General features: G+C 40.7%; 1 non-coding gene across 1 annotated transcript; it reads right to left on the reverse strand.

Moving 5' to 3' along the window:
* Positions 1-3,597: 3,597 nt before the first annotated feature.
* On the reverse strand, positions 3,598-3,761 carry LOC128095881 (U1 spliceosomal RNA). The gene has a single exon (XR_008213475.1). It is a non-coding gene; the product is annotated as a U1 spliceosomal RNA (small nuclear RNA).
* Between the last annotated feature and the right edge of the window lie 2,239 nt (positions 3,762-6,000).

Consider the following 6,000-nt stretch of genomic DNA (forward strand, 5'->3'; position numbering starts at 1 on the left):
ACATTATATGGATGGTATTTTGCTTTCTCCTAAAAATTATAAAATGTTAAAGATTTTTTTACAAAAATAAACATTGGATAAACCTTTTATTAACTTATTAAAAATTTTTTAAAATTTATTAAATACTTCTGATGACTTAGCACTGACTTTTACTATTTTATGCCCCTGCTGAGTATTAAAAACTAACAATGCTTCACATACACTACCAAGCCTTTTCAGAAATTTTACCAACAGTTTGATATACCCCACATCACAGGCATTCCTTATAACCTTCTTTTTTTTTTTGGAAAGAACTAATGGACAGCTTAAATGTTATTTAAAAATAAGGGGGGGGATAATATGGCTATTCCGCACAATATTTTATCTTCTATTATATATACTTTAAAATTTTTAATTTGGGAAAGGATGGCCTTACTGCTGCAGAATGTTTTGGGGCCCCTCTGAAAAAATTCAAGGTCAAGGTCCTTTGGAGAGATGTTATATCAGGTCAATGGAATGGCCTGCTCCAGCAATTCACAGGAGCTGAGGCTAAGTTTGTGTTTTTTCCCTCAGCGTGCTGAAAAGTCAGTGTGGATACCTGAAAAACTGATTCCCAAGTGTCTACAGGGGCTACAGCTAAAGAAAAGGAAGAGAACAGAGCAATGGAGTTGTCGAACCAAAGAGAACAGAGTCTGCCCACCAGCAATGACTCAGAAGAAGAGACTAGTGACTGAGGGAAGAGACTTGGTGAGATCATAGGGAAGGGTGTGACTGCAGAATTGCTGTTCCTTGCTATGCTGCCTCTGTTGACCACATCTGTTACTGCTGAGATATATTGGGTGTATGTACCTGAGATTCTCCTGTGCTTCACTTTGTTAACTGGGAAGAGAATAACATGCCTGTTTATGTCAATGACTCTGAGATCTTGGGTGCCTCCCCCCCCCAATCATATTGTTCCCCAAGCAGAGATGGTCACATGATAATTTAAGTATTGGTGTTCAGGCCTTGCATGATAAAATATTAACCATTCAACATTCAAAATTAGATGAATTACCCTCCTCCATTGCTGCACAAAACCTGACCAAGATTCTTGGTCATTATTTTTATGTCTCTAATTGGACTTCTAAACTATGGCCCATAGGAATGTCCCTGGGAAGTTTTTTGCTGATTATACTTGGAAGCATTATAGTCTTGAGATTGATTTGCTACTCCATGTGTGCTTTAAATATTGATTTACGCCAGGCAGTGGTGGCCCACGCCTTTAGTCCTAACACTCAGGAGGCAGAGACGGGCAGATCTCTGTGAGTTTGAGGCTAGCCTGGACTACAGAGTGAGATCCAGGACAGGCACCAAAAAAACCCTGTCTAGAAAAACCAAATAAATAAATAAATAAATAAAATTTAAAAAATAGATTTACATACCCTGAAATTAAAAAATAAAAAGGGGGAATTGCAGGGAACCATGGAGTTGGCTTGGCCTAGCTGCCTTGAGAGATTTTCAGTTTAGAGTCCATGGCTCCTGGGGCACAATGTACCTTCCAGTTCCTGAGAGGCAGTGAAGCTTTCAGGCGACTTTGTGTTTCTCAGGTGACCTGGTCCAGGAAGTAAGCATGGACACTTATATTATACTACATAGTGAGGAAAAAAAAATAAAAATTTTTTTAGATTTATTTATTTTTATTTTGTTATTGGTATTTTGCCTGCTTTATGCATGTGTATCATGTTCATGTCCACAGAGGTCAGAAGAGGGTGTCAGATTCCTTGGAACTAGAGTTAACAGACAATTGTGGCCTGTCATCATGAAGGTCCTGGGAACTGAACCTGGACCCCCTGCAAGAGCAACAAGCACTCTTAACTACTGAACCATCTTTCCGACCCTTAAAATTAAAAAAAAAAAAATTAGAACTGGCAAAATGGTTTAGCAGGTTAAAACACTTCCTGTGCTAGCCTGATGCCCTTAGTTCAGAGGTTCAGAGCCCCAGAACTCTTTATTTTTTTATTTTATTTTTTGTTTTTTGGTTTTTTGAGACAGGATTTCTCTGTATAACAGTTCTGGCTGTCCTGGAACTCACTTTGTAGATCAGGCTGGCTTCGAACTCACCAAGATCCACCTGCCTCTGCCTCCCAAGTGCTGGAATTAAAGGTGTGTGCCACCACCACCCAGCAGCAAGAGTAGACTCTTGCAAGTTGGCCTCTGTATGCCATGGCATGTATATGCCTATACACTTACACAAAATAATAATAATATTAAAAATGATACAACTGGGACTGGAGAGATAAATAGCTCAGTGGTTAAGAGCACATACTGTTCTTACAGACTAAGTTCAGTTTTCAACACCAATGCAGAGTGGCTCACAAGCACCTGTAACACTCACACAGACATAGCATTAACTCACACTGACGGTTTTTATTGATTTGTTTGTCTTCGAGATAGGGTTTCTCTGTGTAGCCCTGGCTGTCCTGGAACTCTCTCTGTAGACCAGGCTGGCCTCCTACTCAGAGATCCACTTGTCTCTGTCTCTTGAGTGCAAATACATATTTTTTTAAAAAAATGATTAAAAATCAACACATAAAATTATAAATAAATCTCAAGAACACCAATATATATAAAGCATTTGACATATGATGGAGAGGAGTTAAATACAGAGTTACCACATATTATACCTAGGTATAAACACAAGAGAATTGGAAACATGTCTACAAAAAGCTCAAACACAAATGTTCATAGCAGCATTATCCATAATAGCTAAAACATGGAAACCCAAATATCCATAAACTGATTCATAAGCAGACGATGATATATCTGTACAACAGAATACTATTATTATTATTGTTGTTGTTGTTGTTTTGAGACAGGGTTTCTCTGTGTAGCTTTGGAGTCTGTTCTGGAACTCACTCTATAGACCAGGCTGGCCTCGAACTCACAGAGATCCACCTGCCTCTGTCTCTCAGGTGCTGTAATTAAAGACATGCACCACCACCGCCTGGCTTTTTTTTTTGTTTTTTTGTTTTTTTGTTTTTGTTTTTGTTTTTCGAGACAGGGTTTCTCTGTGTAGTTTTGCACCTTTCCTGGAACTCACTCTGTAGACCAGGCTGGCCTCGAACTCATAGAGATCTGCCTGCCTCTGCCTCTCGAGTGCTGGGATTAAAGGCGTGCACCACCACCGCCCGACATTTTTTTAAAAATTATTTATTTATTATGTATACAGTGTTCTGTCTGCATGTATCCCTGCACACCAGAAGAGGGCACCAGGTCTCATAGATGGTTGTGAGCCACCATGTGGTTTCTGGGAATTGAACTCAGGACCTCTGGAAGAGCAGCCAGTGCTCCTAACCTCTGAGCCATCTCTCCAGCCACCACCACCCCCCCTTTTTAATTTTTATTTCTAATGTGCATTGGTATTTTGCCATGAGTGTCGGGTCACCTGAAACTGGGGTTACAGACAGGTGTAAGCTGTCATGTGGGTGCTGGGAATTGAACCTGGATCCTCTGGAAGACCAGTCAGTGCTCTTAATCACTGAGCCATCTCTCCAGCCCCCAAAAGGGTATTATTAAACCATACAAAGAAATAATGTATTGATATATGCTATCCATGCTGATAAACTTTTTTTTTTCTTACAGGGGAGAGTGCGAATGCAGTCCCCCACTACCACAAATTATGCAGTCGAGTTTCCCGCATTTGGGGAAATCGCAGGGGTCAGCACATCCGGAGTGCAAGGGATAAGCCTCGCCCTGGGAAAACCACCTTTGTGATCATGGTATCTCCCCTGCCAGGTAAGTATGCTGATAAACTTTTAAAACATTATTCTAAGTGAAAGCACCAGACACAAGTTATAGATTATATGATTCTATTTATGTTAAATAACTATAATAAGTAAATCTATGTAAGATAGAGAATAATGAGTATTTGCTAGGGCTCAAGGGCAAAGGTAGATAGTAATTACTAAGGAGTGTAGGGTTTCTTTTAGGGGGTTCTAAAAAGTGTCTTAGAGCTGGGCTGTGGTGGTGCATGCCTTTTATCCCAGCACTCAGAAGGCAGAGGCACCTTCGGAGGCCAGCCTGGTCTACAAAGTTCCAGGACAGCCAGAGTGGTTACACAGAGAAACACTGTCTCAAAAAAACAAAACAAAGGAACAAAATCCTACCCTCCCCCCAAGAAAACCCCACAAACCAACCAAACAAACAAAAATCCAGCCAAAAACTAGTACTAAATAAAAAGAAGGTACTATTACAAAACTAAAATAAAAGTGAGGGGCTGGCGAGATGGCTCAGCAGTTAAGAGCACTCGCTGTTCTTGTAAAATCCCAGCCCAATATGGTAGCTCACAACCACCCATAGCTCCAGTTCCAGGGAATCCAATATTTTTTCCTGCCCCCACCCAAGGCAATGCATGCATGTGGTGCAAATCCATACATGCACACAAAACACCCACACATAAAATTAATAAAATTAAATTAAAATTAAAAATAAAAGAGAAACAGAAGTAGAATTGATTGGACAAATAGAAAAGGCATAAAATATTGTATTAGGTAAAATCCTGAGTATGCCAATAAATTCTTTAAATGCAATGGGCTAAATGCTATACTTAAACATCAAAGATATTCACATGGAATTTCTAAAAATCCAATTAGATGCTACTCACAAACTTCAACCTTCCCTACCAAATTGTAGAAGAGGAGGGAATCAATACTATATTTTCTTTGGGCCTAGCATGACCTCAGAATTTTGCAAGTGCTATTACCTAATTTGACCTTCACAATCACCTTATTAAATACAAAGTATTGTGCCCATTTCATACGCAAGTGAACTGCAACACAGTACAAATAAAGTAATTTGTCAAGGTCTGAACACTAGCAGATCTGAGATATGGACTTAGCTCTGTTTGACTCCAGTTCTGCTGTGCGTTCCATTCCAACACATGGAAATTTGGAACCATCAGTGCAAAACTATTGCCCTTGCATGATTCCACTGTTTTCACAGCCCAGTGTCTTCTTTGAGCAATAATCTTTTACAGCTGCATAGAAATCTTTCAAGTCAAGTGTGTGAAAGGATATAGGCTCCTAGGATAAAGCCAACCAATCCAAGGCTGTGGGCATCTCTGGGCTCTCCCCCCCACCCCCCCATCGGTCCTCAGCTCTACCACTGAGCTAAATCCCCAACCCCATTTTTTTTTGTTTTTTTTGAGACAGGGTTTCTCTGTAGCTTTGGAGCCTGTCCTAGACTAGCTCTATAGACCAGGCTGGCCTTGAACTCACAGAGATCCACCTGCTTCCCGAGTGCTGAGATTAAAGGTGTGCACCACCACCACCACCACCACCACCACCACCACCACCACCACCACCATCGCCGCCCAGACATATCTGGGCTCTTAATGCCTAGAACAAGGCGTGGTTTGGAAAGTCCTTGTGAGTATGCCCCAATTTCTTGTCTTTAGAGTGGATGAAGGAAGAGGATAGTAACTCTAAGGGGTTGTTATGACAATTAGACTGGGGAGGAGGAGCCCTGGCTCCAAACAGATGCTCTTCCTAATCAGGGTCCCTGGTGGTGATAAGCTATGGATTACATGCCCATCAGAATAATACTTAATAAGGAACCTTAAAGTCACAGTGGTCCCCAGAAGTTCCTCACTGAAGCACTGCTCTTTCAATGTATCCTCCCCACTCTTCCTGTAAATACACACCATTTAAGGATTCCAGTTTCTGCAAAGTTAACTATCATTTCCAATTGAATATACTCATCTGTTGATTCATTTTTGAGCCTTTTTCTGTGTCAGAATTTTTTTTAAACATTTAAACCCATTTGCTTTATTTATGTGTAAATAAGTACATACATGCATAGTCTGTGTCAGAATTTATGCCTTAAAAACTACTTAAGCCAGGCGGTGGTAGCACATGCCTTTAATCCTAGCACTTGGGAGGCAGAGGCAGGCAGATCTCTGTGAGTCTGAGACCAGCCTGGGCTACAGAGTGAGTTCCAGGAAAGGTGCCAAAGCTACACAGAGAAACCCTGTCTCAAAAAGTC

This window comes from Peromyscus californicus, unplaced genomic scaffold, assembly GCF_007827085.1.
Source record: "Peromyscus californicus insignis strain IS unplaced genomic scaffold, ASM782708v3 Scaffold_4__1_contigs__length_199733344, whole genome shotgun sequence".
Lineage (NCBI taxonomy): Eukaryota > Metazoa > Chordata > Mammalia > Rodentia > Cricetidae > Peromyscus > Peromyscus californicus.